Source organism: Pan troglodytes, chromosome 3, assembly GCF_028858775.2.
Source record: "Pan troglodytes isolate AG18354 chromosome 3, NHGRI_mPanTro3-v2.0_pri, whole genome shotgun sequence".
Lineage (NCBI taxonomy): Eukaryota > Metazoa > Chordata > Mammalia > Primates > Hominidae > Pan > Pan troglodytes.
The window spans coordinates 120,149,206-120,166,436 of record NC_072401.2 but is presented as its reverse complement, the minus strand read 5'-3'; the positions used below and the strand labels follow the sequence as shown (position 1 = coordinate 120,166,436).

The following is a 17,231-nucleotide window of genomic DNA, read 5'->3' as shown; positions in this document are numbered from 1 at the left end:
CATTACATTTTCTTTTAAATTTTTGTCAAAATTAATTGACTTCTTTTCTGCTTGCAAATGGACATTTATTGATTGCTCTGTCTTATGACACTTTTTTTTTTTTTTTTTGAGACAGAGTCTCACTCTGTCACCCAGGCTGGAGTGCAGTGGCGCAATCTCAGCTCACTGCAACCTCTGCCTCCTAGGTTCGAGCGATTCTCCTGCCTCAGCCTCCCAAGTAACTGGGACTACAGGCGTGTGCCACCACGCCTGGCTTATTTTTTGTATTTTGAATAGAAATGGGGTTTCACCACGTTAGCCAGGATAGTCTCAATCTCCTGACCTCATGATCCACCCCCATTGGCCTCCCAAAGTGCTGGGATTATGGGCGTGAGCACCTGGCCTTATGACATATCTTACATCTTGCGTTATATTTATTTTTATTGTACAAAAGTGTATCTCTCTCCTTGAGAGAAGGTATTGTTTTGTTTATTCAATCACTTTTTTATCAATATGGAAATGATATACAATTATATTCTCCGTATACTCAGGCTAGTAGGGGTGGCAGACAGAAAAACAAGTTATACATCTGGCAAAGGTAATAAAAGTATTCATAAAGAACACAAGCATTGCAAAAGTGGTGGAGGAGGGGGGTGGCTGACCATTTTGGGAAACCTTTCTAGAGGAGGCAATGTCTGAGTTAGATTTTGGGAGATGAGTAAAACTTCAGTCACTGCAACCAGAAAGGGGAGGAGATTTCAAAGCAATGGGAACAACAAGTGCAAAGGCAAAAGCGTGAAATGACCTGGGAACCAAAGCACAGCTTAGTGTTTCCAAGATGTGAAGTGCAAGGAAGAGAGTCATGAGAGAGATGAGGCTGGACAGGTAGAGAGAGGATGAAAAGTTTGTGTATGCCGCATAATGGAGTTCAGGCTTTCCATTGTAGGTGATAGGAGCTAGCAAAAGCTTTTCAGTACAAAAGAGCCTGGATCGGATTGTGTTTAGTAAGACATCTTTAGCATCAATGTGGACAAAGAAATAAAAAGAGGCAAGACAGAAAAAAGCAAAATTAGATGATAGATAGATAGATAGATAAGATAAATAGATACATAGACAGATAAAGAATGAAAGACAGCATTTGGAAAAGTCCAGACCTAGCACTATCCAATAGAAATACAACATGGACCTCAAATGTAAGCCACATGTTCAATTTTAAACTTTCTTGTAGTCATTTGTCCCAGGTCTCATAAGTTATTGGTTATTAAGGGGCAGAGCTAAGATTTAAACCTGGGTAATCTAGCTTCAGAGTCAAAGCTTATAATTTGACTCTGAAGCTTACAAAACACATTATACTGCCACTCTGAATGCAAAGCCTGTGGAATCAGACAACCTGAGTTCAAATAACTCCTCCTTCACTTACTAACTGTGTAACTTGGAGCAAGTTATTTAATTAACAAACTTTGGTTTTTCTCATTTGTAAAATTGGAAATAATATGCCTATCTTATGGGGTTTTTGAGAGGAATAACAGACATAATGTATATAAGATACCCATCACAGTGATAGGTATACAATAAATAGTAAATAATAGTTGCTATCATCACATATATTGGGCTTGGAGCTCAATATATATCCAAGTTGGAATATATATTTCCCATCAAATATCTAACATAGTATCTGGTCAGAGCTCTGTTTTTTTCAAGAAATGACTTTGATTCATCACAAAGGCATATGTTTAAAGAACTTTGCAAATGAGACCTACAGGCTGGGATCATCCTAAGTCAATAGCTCAAATAATCATGGGTATTAGATCATGAGACAGCACTGGTGAGTGTTCACGGCACTTAGATACCATAGAGAATTGCACTGGAAGTAAAATATATGTACCTTGCTCTTACATTCAAGGAGTCTAAAAGAATGAACTGAATTATGAGAGCACGTTTGTTTGTATGTCCTTTCATTAGTTTGTGATTTGAAAAATAGTAAATAAAAAATATTCATTAGACAAGGATCTATGGTTATATGCCTAAAATCCAAGAAAATTTAATCAAAGGGTCTAAGTACATCTTATCTCCTATTCAGATAATCTAATTCTTGCATGGGCAGACATTTGGATAAGAAAACAAATGCCAAAATTTTAAAAATTAAATACCCAAAAACTAGAAACAAAGATCTTTTTCTATAACACCTACGATTTTTAACTTTAGATGTCCAAGATGTTTATGGGAATAACATGCCACTTTCTACCAAGCTTGTGGTTATGTGATGTAAATTTACTCCGTCATTAGGATTGCATTTTACCAAAACTTTGCCTTTTTCTAGATGATAAAATGCTAGGTACAAAGCCTTTTAAGAGTTTTTAAAGAAAATTCCTCTGTAACGAATTAGTACTCAAACTCAGCGATTCCCCAGTTCATATATTGAATTAACAGTGCTCATATTGATGCATCTAACCCAATTGTCACTCCACCTCTCAATTCTTTAAATTACATTTAGGTGGTAGGTCTCCTCTTTCAAATCAGGGCTCCACTAATAACACACAATGTTCTGAACGCCAAGCTCATTTGATTTTTCTCATCTCAGTTTCTGTCAGGAGACCCGCCTAGGAAACCTCTCCTCTACAAGATGTTCAGTGGTCACATGCCTGGCTTGTCCTACAGGCACAGCAGATGAGTAACAAGTGTGTTTATAGATTTTGTGATGCTCCAGCTGTCGCTGATGGCAGGGTTTTCTGCTAAAATTGGTGAATTTTTGGCTATCTGCCTCTTTCCCTGAGTAACTCAAGCATCACCAGCAGAGCACAGTGGTCTTAGGAGGCCACACGTTGGAGAAAGAAATTAGATTCTTTGTAGGAACAAAACTACTTGTCAGAGTGTGGCCTAATATGGTGGTAGTGACTGACCCAGAGGCCCCCTAGAAGAACCAAATGTTCAACAGTAATAAAAGGAACTATTAATCAGCTCAGGGGCAGTGCATAGGACTGACGATCAGCTGGTCCGGCTTAAGCCTATGTCTCTTCTGGCTTGCTAGGTAAGACTAGGCAAAGCATTAAATCATTCTGTGCTTCCAGCATCATAAGTCCTGGGATTAAACATGATAATGGAATATATTTTCAACATGTCAGAATATAAGTAAACATTCAAGAGTCCTTTAAAATTTAGAAAATTCATAAAAATATTTCAAATACAAAGTAAAAAGTAATTGGGGGGAAAAATATGGGAAGAGAGAAAAGACTCTGAAATCAGTTAAACAGGTTCTTATACAAACATCTAGAAATACCGTACTAAGCTGTAGGTCATATAGGGGGAAAACCTCCATCATGGGAGTCTGTAGTCTAAGAAACTTGTAGGCCAAGAGACTTGCGCTTGAAGAGGAAAGTGGAGAAGGAAGGAGGGACATTGCTGTGGCTTACACACAAGGACAAATCCAACACTTGAGTGGTGAGATGTTGAAACTCACACAGACACATTAACAAGCTGCACTTGACAATTTGATCAAATGGAATATATTTTTCCATTGACTTTTAAACCAAACTAAATCAAGGAGGCCTCGTAAAATGAGATACGTTTGTCTATAGGAAAAGGTTTCCAAATAAATTTCAATCCACTAAAATTATATTTCTCTACAATGGCTAATCCTCACCGTCCATCATGCTTACTATTCCATTTCCACTTTGTAAGGCACTATTTTTTTTTAAAGAGAATACAAACACACACACGTGCACACAAGCACACACAAATACACATTTTGTTTGTCTTCTCTCTCTTCCTTCTTTAATTAATTCTGAAAATCAGAATTTAATTTAAAAATTTAATTGACAATGTAAGTAATTCTCTTATGCTGCTTTATTTTCCAAGGACTAACACTGGTTTCCCATTAACTCGCATATCTACTCTTATTATCTTGCAGATCGACTCTGCTTGGTTTGAGTAGTTTTCTTAAGAAGATGAATCTAGCTTTGCCCAACCACCCACCCAGGGTCCAGAGTAGAGAATGCTTTCTCTTTGTGCAGAGCCAGGGTGGAACTGTCTTGTAGACAACAGAAGATGCCCCACAACTGAGTAGCAAGAGGTAAAGCCATGCAGAGAAGTCAGGGTCCCAAAATTGGTGGGCGCTTATGAAACTACTCTAAATGGAAGTAGAGTCAACCTCAGAAGCTTTGCTGAGCCAGGTCAGGATCTCCAAACCTAAGATGCAATAGCAAGTCCAAGTGCAAATAATTCCAGATCAAGTGCATTTATGAGGTTGTTGGTGGGTGAGTAGGTCATGGAGAGGGCTCAGGGATGGTGAGAGGAGTCCTAACTTACTGCCTATAACAGCAGGTCCTATGGTGTGAACCAAGGACCTTGGAGGCATCCCTGAGATTCTTTCAGAGGGTCTTTGGGGTCAAAACTATTTCCTAATAATAATAAGGCATTGTCACTTTCACTTTTATGAGTATACAGGGGAGCTTTCCAGAGGCTACCTGACAGGTGATGGCACCATCACTGTGATGGCTCCTGGAATGTGTGCTTCCGAAATTGGAACCTCATTGTCATCCTTGATTCATCACACCCTCACTCCATTATTTCTTACATCATGTTGCTTCTACTTCAGGATTGTCCCTTGAATCCAGTCCTCTTTGTCACAGTTTTATTTCAGTCCTTCCTCAGACTGTTTCAGCAGCCTGGTGTTTGAACTCCCCTCCAATCTCTTCACTTTTAATCCATCCTCTACACTACCACAATCAAATCATGCATCCACCCTTCCACATAAAAAACCTGTGTAGAGTCTTGCCTATAAACGGAACAAAATGTAAATGTCTTCACTTATCATACAAGCAAGATCCCCCACAATCTGACCTCCACCTACCTCCCTAGCACCATCTCCTGCCGCCCTCTTTTTCCTCCAGGCTAAAGTGAGGCCACAATGAAGTTCTCCCTATTCTTAGACCGTGTCAGACTCTTTTAAGACTCTACACCTTTGCACATGCTGTTCACTCTGGAATGAACTCCCCTGAAGCCTTTCCAGTCGAACTCCATTAAGCACTATCCTCTCCCCGTTTTATTCTATACTTTCACTTCCTCAGCCAAGCACTTCTCTGCTTCGGGGCATTTCTATGTACTGTTTCTGCTTACAATGCTCCTCCTCTCACCCTTTGCATTGCCTGCTGTTTCTTACCCATTGATTCTTTGATGATATGAGGCCAGAAGTCCTCCCAGCCCCTTTCCCCCTAAGTACAATTGTTAGAACTACAGGAGTCTCTACTTGGCTCTGCCCCAAGCACCATTCAGGCATCTCTGCAAAAGTCAGTGCCTAAGGAGCTTCAATAGGCAACATATACCTCTTTCTTCTTTCTCTTCTTCTCCCCCACCCCTGCTCTGTCTCCCAAAGTCTAATCACTTCAATCTTAGACTTTGATAGAAGGCTCAACTTTGATGGAAACTTCTCTTGAAGAGCATTCCACTGGTAGTTATAATGAGCAGTAGGTCATGCAGTTCCTTTCCTTAATTAAAAAAACAAAAACAGGCCGGGTGCGGTGGCTCATGCCTGTAATCCCAACACTTTGGGAGGCTGAGGTGGGTGGATCACCTGAGGTCAGGAGTTCAAGACCAGCCTGTCCAACATGGCGAAACCCTGTCTCTACTAAAAGTACAAAGATTAGCCAGGTGCGGTGGTGCGTGCCTGTAATCGCAGCTACTCAGGAGGCTGAGGCAGGAGAATTGCTTGAACCTGGGAAGCAGAGGTTGCAGTGAGTCAAGATGGCCCCACTGCACTCCAGCCTGGGTGACAGAGCAAGACTCCGTCTCAAAAAATAATAAAAAATAAATAAAAAGTGGTCACACACTAAAAAGAGTCATTTAATTAGGCCAGAACTAGGCCCGGGAAGTTGAATTTAAAGTCCTGGAACTGATGGTATTAGCTGCACAATTTTATGTTTAAACCCAAAGGAGTTGACTTGGAAGGGCCTGTTGGCCCAGTTCGGGCTGCATGTGGAGCTGCTTTCACCTGGTGCTCTTGCCGGAAGCCCCTGAATGCATTTGAGGGTTACAATTATCCAGCTTAGGCTGGGCATGGTGGCTCACACCTGTAATCCCAGCACTTTGGGAGGCCGAGGCAGGCAGATAACTTGAGGTCAGGAAAACAGAGACCAGGCTGGGCAACATGGTAAAACCCCATCTCTACTAAGAATACAAAAATTAGTGGGGTATGGTGGCACGCACCTGTAGTCCCAGCTACTCAGGAGGCTGAGGCACGAGCATCGCTTGAACCCGGGAGGCAGAGATTGCAGTTAGCTGAGATTGCGCCACTGCACTCCTGCCTGGGCGACCGAGCGAGACTCTGTCTCAAAAACAAACAAACAAACAAAAACCAATTATCCAGGTTAGCCTCCCTGCTCAGAATTGCTGTGTCTATTTGTTTGGTCTGGTCTGTCACTCTGTCTGGAAGGTAAGATTCATGCGAACAAGGACCATGTCTGTTTTGTTCACCATCTTATCCCCAGCATCTGGCACAATATTTGATGTATAATAGTGCTCTGTAAACATCTGCTGAATAAATAATTCAATAAGGGACTTATTGATTCTTCAGGGTCAAGCAAAGATGTATTTCCTGGGAGAAGTCTCTCCTCCTTTTCTCAGGCAGCCATTGCTCTTGCCTGTGAGCAACCACAGCACTGCACGTTTCTTTGTGAGAGAAAGGAATAGAACATTTCCTGAGGGTCCATCCTGTGCACCATGTGAGCTGTCAGTTCTATGTGTTTCTCCCTTCATTCTTTCAATAATCCAATATGATAGGTATTATTACCCATACTTGCAGAGGAGAAAACAGGCTAAAAAAAAATCCAAGTCATACAGCCAATAATAGATCACAAAACCTGTATGCAAAGCCAGCTCCATTTCCGTCTTCTCATTAAATCACTCTGCCATATGGGATTATGCTTGATGTTTTAATGTATCTGTTTACAAATATGTCTCACCTTTAGGGGCAGAGGCCATGTATATTCATCTCTGTATTCATGAAAGATTTAACATCTGAATTAGAGAGTACATGAATGAGTGAAGTGGATCGGTCTACTGATGGACGGGGGTCTTTGCAGCCTCAGGGCTTACTCTCAGGGACTCTTGGTGTTGTCTCCTTGGAGAGCTTCTGTCTGTGTCCCTGCCTGAACACAAGTTAGGCCTCCTCCACCAAGTCCCTAACTCTTAATACATCCACTTATTTCTTCTGTCTGTGCCACAAGATTCCCAGTTACTGTGTGCATTTGGCTTATGTTTGCTTCACAGGATATTTCTATCATGATGAATCAATAATATTCCATGGAAGCATGACTATATGACACATTCCTTTATTACTCAGAACACAAACTGTTTTTTTACTTGCAGCTGAAGTCACTGCTAGCACTGACTGTCAGTCAATAAAACGAGTCCGTGACTCTGTCAGATTCTTTTGGGAAATCAAAAATAGCATGCTCTCTGTCTTCAGATGCCCTCAGGCTTGCTAGGGAGATATGATCACACATGAAACAATTAGAGAATGGTGCAAACAAGTTCAGAATCATATGCCAATTTGAGTCACAGTTTCAGGCTCTGACTCTCACTCAGTCTTAAGCTTGCCAAAGCCTTAGCTATTCCCAGTTACACTCCAGAAGCCTCTTCACATGCTGTTTACTCCCCCAGAAGATGAACACCTCCTCTCAAGCTGTGGGCACAACATCCCACAGGCATAATCATGAGCTAGGGCCTGATGCTTTCAAATGTATTCAGGGTCTTCTGGCAAGGGCAGCAGGCTAAAGCAGCTGAGTGCAGCCGGAACCAAGCTCAGATGCTTTCCCAAGTCAACTGCCCTGTGTTTAAACATTAAAGTATGCAGTTAATATCCCTAGTTCCAGGCCTTTAAATTCAATTTCCAAAGCCTAGCTCTGGCCTAATTCAATGACTCTTGTTTTATGTGTGACCACCTTGTTCTTTTTTTGTTGTTTTAACTGAGGAAGGGAACTGTAAGACCTGCTTGGTCACCATAAGTACCAGTTGAGTGTTCTTCTGGAGAAGTTTTCATCAAAGTTGAGCCTTCTGTCAAGATGTGGAGACCCTCAAGTCTGAAGCAATTCGATGACTTTGGGGTGGGGGGAGGTGCATGTTTCCTGTGGAGGCTCCTTGGCCACCAACCTTCGCAGAGATGCCGGTACTGTGCTTGGGCAAAGCCAAGTGTGAGGCTCCTGTAGCTCTCACAGCTGTGCTTACAGAGAAAAGGGCACACAGGATGTCTGGACCTGAAACTCTTCATCATAATGTCAATTGAATTCCTCCCAAAATGAAAGCTGTGGCCATTTATTAATAAAAATAAAAGCCCACATTTTCACAAATGTTTTTCAGAATAACTCGTAGGTAAAGAAACTCCTTGGAGCTTTTCTAAAGGAAATGCTGGATGTACTTTCCAAAACTTCAGTTGGAAACTAAACAGAATCCAAATGTCCTGTCTTGTAGTTGAAAGCAAGTACCATTTTTAGAGTTAGGTTTTGCTCAACCTGCTGTATAAGGTTGTGTTAGGAACCTCTGCTTTTAGGGAAGTTTCCTGCTGTTCCCTGGAGCAGAACTGTTTCATTTCACATTTATTTGCTTCTCCATTAACACCTTTTTCCCATCCCCAGGAAAAAAAAAAAAAAAACTAAATTATTGGTTTTCATAAAAACATGACAGTGTACAATATTAAAACCTAAAAACCAAACCAAAATAGAACAAATACAACAAGCTACGCAGGTGTACATTCACATAAATTAATGTTAGCCGTACTGGCAAATAATAGTTTATGCAATATTTGCTCTAGCTATTCAAATAAACAGGACTAAAATAACTTTTCTGCTCATGAAATCAAGTGTGAAAATTGAGGCAGTACATGTGCAGATTAGCAAAAACATGTTGTTATGTTTGAGTTTGAGCTCAAATTCTCCCAACTAATAGCTCTGTGGCTTTGGGAAAATTATGATATTTTTAATATTTATTGAGAATTATTACCTGACAGACTCTGAACTAAAGTACTTCACATGGTACAGAATATTTCTGAGTCCCTTTCCTTTTCTGTAAGGTTATAATGATTATACACATCTTATATGTTATGAAGAATATATAAAAGGTATGTTAAAGACCTAGACATAGAGTAGGTGATTATAAAAATGGATGTTTTAAAAACAAAAATGGAGCACAGTAATAACACTGCTAATATACTTAAATAGCAATACAATTCTCATTCTACTTTCAGATGCATCAGTACTAAGTGAAGAAAATAATCTAGAAGCAGTGATTTGAGTTCACATTAGGCTTTTTTTTTTTTTTCATGTGGGCTGCAGTGCAGAGGTATGATCTTTGCTCACTGCCGCCTCAACCTCCAGGGCTCAAGTGATCCTCCCAAATAGCCTCCCAAATATCTGGGACCACAGGCCCTCACCACCACACCCAGGGAACTTTGTTTTATTTTTTGTTGATCAGCCTGTGTTGCCCATGCTGATCTCAAACTTCTGGGCTCAAGCAATCCTCCTGCCTCAGCCTTCCAAAGTGCTGGGATTTAGAGGCGTGAGCCACCATGCCTGGCTCATATTAGGCATTTTAATAAGTGAAGAGAGTAAAATTAAGAATAACTAATGCAACATTATCTGCATCAAAGTGAAATTCTAAAGAACGAAAAGCATCAAATTTCTCCTTGATGTTCCTTAGCTGGGACAGTCTATGTTATGAGATAAAATAAATTTCACTGTAGTCTTAGAAGAAAGTTATTAGACTAGTTCTTCTTTTATTCCACCTTTATTAACTTGTTCTATAAATTTGAGGAGTCAATTAACATTTTCCTGTGTCCATTTAGATATCTAAAAATAACTCATTAGAGGTTTTATTTATTTGCAGTTTCACCAAGAACAATGATAAGGATAATGGGATTTAAAGAAAACTTTGACTTAGCATAATTCAGCAAAACTGTGTTGGTTTATTGAGTGAGACATATAACACATTTGCGGTGCCTATGAATGGACAATGGTGATCCACTGGAATTTTCTGTTCCATTTTGTGATGTCTATAGGTAAGTTGTTGGAGGCTTTAGGGGCCATATCAATAGCACACTGAATAACAGTCTATTTCCTGGTTCCTCTGACCCAGCCAGGGCATTTATTTAATGGTGAAATGAGATGGAAAAAGGAAGAGTATGTACATCATGCATCCTGAAATAGAGGATGGAACAATGTGGAAGTAAAATTATTAGCTAAAATCCCTCTCAGAAAAGGTCTATGCTCCCTGCGGCCGGTGGTGGTTTGGACTAGTTTAAAATACAGCTGGGTAGTCTAAATCATAGACTAAATCCTAGACTAGATATAGTGGAAATGGCCACATGTGCCTATTATCATCTCTCAAACTTGGGATGGGCCAGTGACGTTCTCATAGATACCTTTGGTATCACCAATGCCAATTGAGATGAAGGTCGAGTTTTGGGGCTACTTTGAAAACCACATGAAATTTGGTTTGTAGTACTCTGAGTGACCTAACCCATAGAACGTTCTTGGCATTGAAATTCAAGTTTGAATTGGCATTTTTAAACATGTCGGACTTATTTTACTATCTCTGGCTCATAAAAGAGTAAGTTGGCAGAAAAAAGCAAGTCTTAACTGGATTACTGAGTTGTACATTCATGGTTACAGTTTCCACTGTGACTATTAGAAAATAAATGAAAATGTAAGTACAGAAAATGTAGCCTTTTGCATGAGGGCATCCTATGGGCTGATTACTTTTAGAAAGGTTTGGGGACCATAGGGTGGGTTTAAATAATAATTGTAACCTATAAAAGGATTTGAAATTGTGAGAACAAAGGTCATTTATGCTGGGGGTTGGAGATTTTACATGTATATGGATTGGCAGAGGGGAAGAAGGTTTCTTTCATAGAGTCACATCCTTGTCCACAGAATTTCTAATTTTAATTCAATGGAAGTGCAAGGAAAACCTAACAGAGTGAGAGGTACAACATCAAGCTAAGATTGCTGAAGAGTTGTTCACATCGGAGGGCTAAATAGCTGGCCCCCGTATCCTGCTCCTCTTAACTTCATTAGGGCCTACAGAATAATGTAGTAAATGGTGGTGTTCACATGAAATATAGCCCAGCAACCTGGTGTGACCACAAAGGCAGCCAACTGTGGATGACATGGTACAGAATTAGATCCTCGATCAGGGATACTGTAAGGACACTGAACCAAGTTCTGTGCAGGGCCCAGCCCAGCCAGCAGATGTTAAACAAGACACTTCTAGATGCCTAATTGGCATTGATTAAACACTTGTTGATTAATTGATTGACTTGCTGATTGACACAGTGTCACTGAGAATGCCCAGTTGGATGACAAGGCTTTTGACATTAACTCTATTAATATGTCAGTGGCTTAGGCAAGTCTCAATGTTTTCTTGACACAGGATCCTCCTGTCTACAACACCGAGGATAGTCACTTGCCTATAGCAGTTTTAGGGGAGAAGAGAAGACTGAAAAAAGATGAGATTATTGTTGAAGTCTGAGGCATCCCTCTTCCATCAAAATGTGCCAGCACCAGACAGCTTCCACAGGGAGTCAGAGCTTGACAGCTCAGCTGTCTTCTGAAAGGAGAGACAGAGGGCAAATCATGTTCCAGGAGCACGAGGCATAGCCAGGAGCATGAACCCAGCTGAGGAGCAGGGCTGAAGGACTGGCAGAAGCTAAGGAGCACTGAGCAGACAAGCAGGATCAAACCTCAAGGATTATCTGCCTCTACAACCTTTCCCCTAAACCCTGATACATCCTACTAGAGCAGTGGCTCTGAAGCTTCGGTGTACGTAAGGAGCACTTGGGATATGTATTTAATCTACAGATTGCCATATCCTACCCCAGAGACTCTGAACCAGTAGGTTTCTTGGAGCCTTGGAATCTTCACATTAGCAAGTGCTCCAGGTCTAGGACCACACTAGGAGAAGCATTGACCTAAAGGGAACCCATTGAGCTTTGTACTTCTTAATGTCAATGACAAACAATAGTAAATGACAAAAAGATGCCAGTGGGTCTCATATCCAAACAGTTCTAATTTTGGATTTCTCAGTGTCTCGAGGACCAATGACATTCAGAAACATTTCCCAAGTATCCATCATGTGAAATGCATTGAACCAAGCAGTGCAAAATATACAAAGATAAGAACAGTCATGTGCATAAATAACTACAAAACCAGGCTGACTTTGATAGACTCATCAAGTGCTTAGGCCAGGAAACTTACAGAAGGGAAGGAGTAGTTCTAAATGCTGGGATCTGGAAAAGTACTTTGGAATTGGTGCCATCTGAGGTGAAGCTGGAAGGAAGGTAGGACTTCAATTTGGGATGAAGAAAGACACCACTGGCAGAGGAAATGGTTTAAACAAAGGTTTGGAAGCCTGAGAATCCAGAGTGCTGGCCTGTGTCTGGCCTGTGGAGTGTGTCAGAGGGCAGACTGAAAGCAGAGTAAAGGGAAAAGTAGAAGGGTCATTTTAGGGGCTTTGAACGATATGATGAAGTTTGATTTTGTTCCAAAGGCAATGTGTGTAGGATTTTGAGCAGAAGAATAACTGAAGAGGATTTTTCTAATTAAACAGATAATATCTAATGTTTAACCTAAACATTATTATTCTAAATAGCTAATGTATTTATAAGGCACAGCATTTTAAAGGAACAAGATGGTACATAATGTAAATTTTCTCTCTCTTACATCTGTCTCTCCCAGTCACCTATTTTGGAAGCAACTAATGCTACCAGTTTCTTTTGTATGGAAAGGACTGTTTTGGAAAATAGCTAATGGCCAAATATTGGTTGGGCTGGAATGAGGAAGAGGGGATTCATGACAGAGACACCAGTTTGGTGATCTTTTCAGAAGTCTAGGTGATGAAATGAAGGCTGGAAATAGAGTACTCTCAACTCATGTAGAAGGGGGATTCTGAAAAGACATTTCATAATCCTCTGCTCCCCATGTCCAGTCAACTTACAAATGACAAAGGGGAAGTCAAGGATAGTTGAAATTTTGACTTGAGAATTGAGGAAAGGTAAGGAGGGGAACTCAGTTTGGGACCAGGATATGGGGAGGCTGTGCAGGAAAGATGAGTTCTGTTTTGGAAATGTTTGCCTATGATATAGGACATAGATGTGGAAATGACAAATATCCTGTTGGAAGGGCAGGCACGTAGCTTGGGAGAGAGATTGTTAGAAATATTACTGAGGAGTTATGAGCAAAGAAGTGGTAGTTAAAGTTGTAGGATTCTATGAGCTCAGTAAAGAACACGGCAGATAAAGGGGCTGAGTACTGAAAAATTCTTACATCAAGGAGGAAGTAGAAGTGGGGCCAACAGAGACTAAGGAGAAATGTTCAGTGAGTGAGTATGCGTGTTATTGAATTCTGATGAAGAAAGTATTTCAAAGGGAGAGAGGTCAGGGGATTTTAGATCAATGCTGCCATTATGGTAATAGGAATGTAATGCACTAAGAGGAAGAGCTGAGAAGAAACCACTGAGCCACCTGGAGATGAGTAGCTCATGGGTGGGGTTTAAAGGGTAGTTTCTGGAGAAAATAATGCAAGGGAAATAGTAAAGGAAGGCCAGAGCATGGGGGTGTCTGGTGTAGACCTGTTTCAAGGAATCTAGTGTGAATGGAGGCAGAGAGAATAGATGCTGGAAAGAGAAATGAGGTAAAGAACTTTCCCCATAAGTACAGAGGAAAAGGTTGAAAAGGAAAGGGTGGAGGTAGGGAGATGTTTGATGGAACAAGATCCTGGAAAAGACTGAAAGGGATGAATAAAGGCAAAGTTAACAATGAAGGGAAGAAAACCGGAGAAGTTCACACCTAATCTCCTTGGCCATCTCTGCAAAGTAGCCAAGATTACCTCTGTGTTCCATGAGTTTCTGTTTGGAGATTTGCAAAAAAATACAGAAAGCAATTTGATAGGATATTGACTTGGGAGGGAAGAAAGAATTTTCAGGAGTCACTGACGTTCCAGCTGAGGTTGCACTAAAGAAGCTACTCATCTGAGTAGCTTCCATTAGCTTCCAGATCTTTCTTTAATTTCTCCCCCACAACCACAGTCTCAAAAGAACTGTGCTTAACATTAGGAGTTTGACCTCTTTGGACAATCTGGGAAATGTATTCAAGAACTATCATGTTCTTTCTGTGGCCCATAAAAAGAAGCAAAGGAAAGAATGTAGAATGCCTTCCAGACAGGTTTCTGGAAATCAATGATTGGTCTGTTATTTAGGTACGTATGCAGTGATATTTGGAAAGAGAACTTAAATATCTCTAGCATACTAGGCTGATCAGTTTATTAGCATCCTGTGAAAACTACCAAAAAGATATCTGCAAGTAATTTATTGGGGCAGGATCAGAGATGAGTGGAACCAGTCTGTCTCCCTGTGACTGAGACCACCGCTAGTGATTCTCCAAGTACAGAGGGGCATACCATCCTCCTTCTCTTCTCTTCCCCCTCTTTTATTTTCTCTCATTCATCTGGATTGACCCCCAAAATATGAAGGAAAGGCAAAGGAGCAGCTCCCTGCCAAATTAAAAGAGGTTATAATGGGGACATGTCCATGGTGAAGAACTATGTGCATCCGAGAGGATTATAAAGACATGCAAACATACTCATGATTTTGTCCCCAGGCTTCATTGTGCAATATATTTTAGTTTGCCTTTTTTGTTTCTATACTGCACTGGACATTATCTTTTTTTTCAATAGCACTTCATTTCACGGAATAAATCCCTCCCCATATAAATGGTTTACAGCGTGCCTGCCTCAAGCAATTCTGTTATGTAAAAAAAAACTTTGCAACCACATTTAAAATTAGACATTTATTCCTTCATTCCTAAATGTGAGTTGACTCCCTGGGAGTATGTTCTCATTTTTTGTGGTTTTATTCCCTGAATTACAATGATGTGCCTGTGACACCCACGCTGCATATTTCCTCCTTAGGTTATGTATTAGTTGGTCAAAACACACTCTCCTAAGGCAATGCCGCCCTCAAGTGGTCTAGACTGAGAATAGTCAACTATTTTCCTCTGAATGCAAACTGGGTTTCCATCCAGACCTGTTTGGCTGAAGCATTAACTCCTGAATGGAAAAATAATAATAATTATGTGCCAGTTCTGGGGCACAATAATTATGAGGTACATGAGGAAAAAGGAAGCCTTTATTTCCCAAGAAGGCCCCAAAAGACATAGGAGTAAAATGGACGACAGCAACAACCACAAGCTTGTTTTGTTAATTACCAAGTAACTGGCTACCTGCATGTGACCGGGAGGACTAGGGTGGGCTATGAGTTGAACTGGCCCCCTTATGCCTTTGGGGCCAATCCTCAGCTCCTCTAGGGCAACCCCCTAATCAGAACTTATGACATCATGTTCTATAATTAAGGACATACATTGTATGGAGACAACGCATTCAGGGAAAGCATTCAACTCTTCCATGTGGCCAAGACTCTCAGAAGAGAGGTCAGTAATTATGGTGATTACATTAATCACAAGGATTGTTGCACGGAGGAGGGTATTGACATTGACGTGGCTACCCTATGATGAAGCTCTGTGGGGGGTCTGCTCTAATTGGCCACCACCAAAAGTCTCTCATGCCTATGATTAACTTCTCTGGTTGTTTATGTGAGCAGGCTTAGGAATTCTGCTGGGTTGTTCTGTGCAGGGCTTATGAGACAGGTTGGTTGCAGGGCTGTTAGGCTGTTCAACTGGAGAGCCCATCCTGGAACAAATGGGTCAGATAAAAACACACGCTGTGCTGTCCTTCATGGTTTGTTGCATTGTTTGTGGTACTTTGGGTGATTTCAGTTAATCATGAATCTCCTTCAACAAAGATTTTTGCATGGAAAATGCTAGTTCTTCTAAACTGCTCTTGGGCACAGAGATAAACTGGACCAGCGCAATGAGCAGGAAAGAGTGCTTTATCTAGCAGTTATTTGGTGCTGTGGGAAAAGCCCAGAAAAAGGAAACTGTGCTTAGTAACTTGAGATTGAGAATCAGCTCTGCCACAAACTGGGTATATGACTGTGAGCAAGTCGCTTAACCATTCCAGGCTCAGTTTCCACATAGGCAAAGTGTTTCATGTAACTCAGATTAGGGGTTCATAGGCTTATGTGCAGATGGCATGCCACACATGCCACCACCAGGATGGGGCCTAAGAGGCAGCGTCCTCTTTCCCTCCCTTCTTTAACTAAACCAGGTTCACTTTTATCCATTTTATAAATTGGAATCTGAAAACCACTGGATTCTATATATGTGCTTCTTTTCCAGCTACTTTATGCTGTGATAGTTATAGCTACTCTGAATGGTGATGCTGACACTTATTAATCAAGTTCTTTTTTTTTCAAATTGTAAATGAAATCATATATGTCTCTGTTAATTTACAAGTCTAGTTTCTGATAAAATTAGTCCAGTCGGTGGAATGATGGCATGTGTGGGTGTGTGCTGGGGAAGGGGGGAAAAGAAAGAAGTAACAAGGCTCATGGTGACCCCACAGCTCCCAGGAGGATGCAGGCCAAGGAAGGATCTAGGTAGACCTTGCCAAGCAAACAGTAGACAGTTCTAGGAGTGTGGATAGACTCTACCAGAAAAGCCAGCCAGAAAAGGGATGGTTCTGGTCAAGGAATAGTCTGGAGAAGGTCTGAAGGCACATCAGCAGACTAACAAGGCTTTTCACTCTGTGCCTCCAGAAGACATATTGTAAGGTCTGAGTGGGCCCCCAAAGAAAAATACATTAGAAAGAGTTGAAAATCAAGATTTCCAGAAAACAGATGAAAAGTTTTTACTACACTATACTATATATGGGTATATATATCATTATTGATAGCAGCCATCATTAAACTAATATGATTTATTTTCATTCAGGAAGCTTTCCCTTTAAGTTAGCTTAAAAACCGCATATACTATGCAATGTATCCAACTTTATTCTTCAAACTCCAAAAGAGTTTTTTCCTCTACAGTGCTTAAAGATAACACAAGTGTGGATGAGTGATGGTTGAGCTCCAGTCTCCTTTCTTGAGAATAACACGAAGCACAGACCAAGCAATAGACCAAGGTGCTCAGAATTATGAAATGTCCACTCTTTTTAGTTCAAGTATGCTGAGTGCGGAAGAAACTTCCTGACCTCTTAGTGTTTTTATGTCACCATCTGTAACCTATAATTACAGAGAGATTCTAACCTATTAAAGTAATTGCTCAGACTATAATTCCTGGTTATATGAATTTCTGAGGTACAATTTGTATGGCC

At 40.8% G+C, this 17,231-nt stretch overlaps 1 protein-coding gene and 1 long non-coding RNA gene across 5 annotated transcripts in view; one reads left to right on the top strand and one right to left on the bottom strand.

The window, feature by feature from the left end:
- The window catches only part of SYNPO2 (synaptopodin 2), a 172,141-nt gene that overhangs the window by 63,933 nt on the left and 90,977 nt on the right, over nucleotides 1–17,231 (bottom strand). The gene's annotated exons all lie outside the window — the stretch shown is intronic.
- Nucleotides 12,197–17,231, top strand: part of LOC129143846 (uncharacterized) — a 36,368-nt gene continuing 31,333 nt past the window's right edge. Inside the window, exon 1 of the long non-coding RNA XR_008547785.1 lies at nucleotides 12,197–12,304. This is a non-coding gene — a long non-coding RNA (uncharacterized LOC129143846). The remainder of the gene's footprint in view (nucleotides 12,305–17,231) is intronic.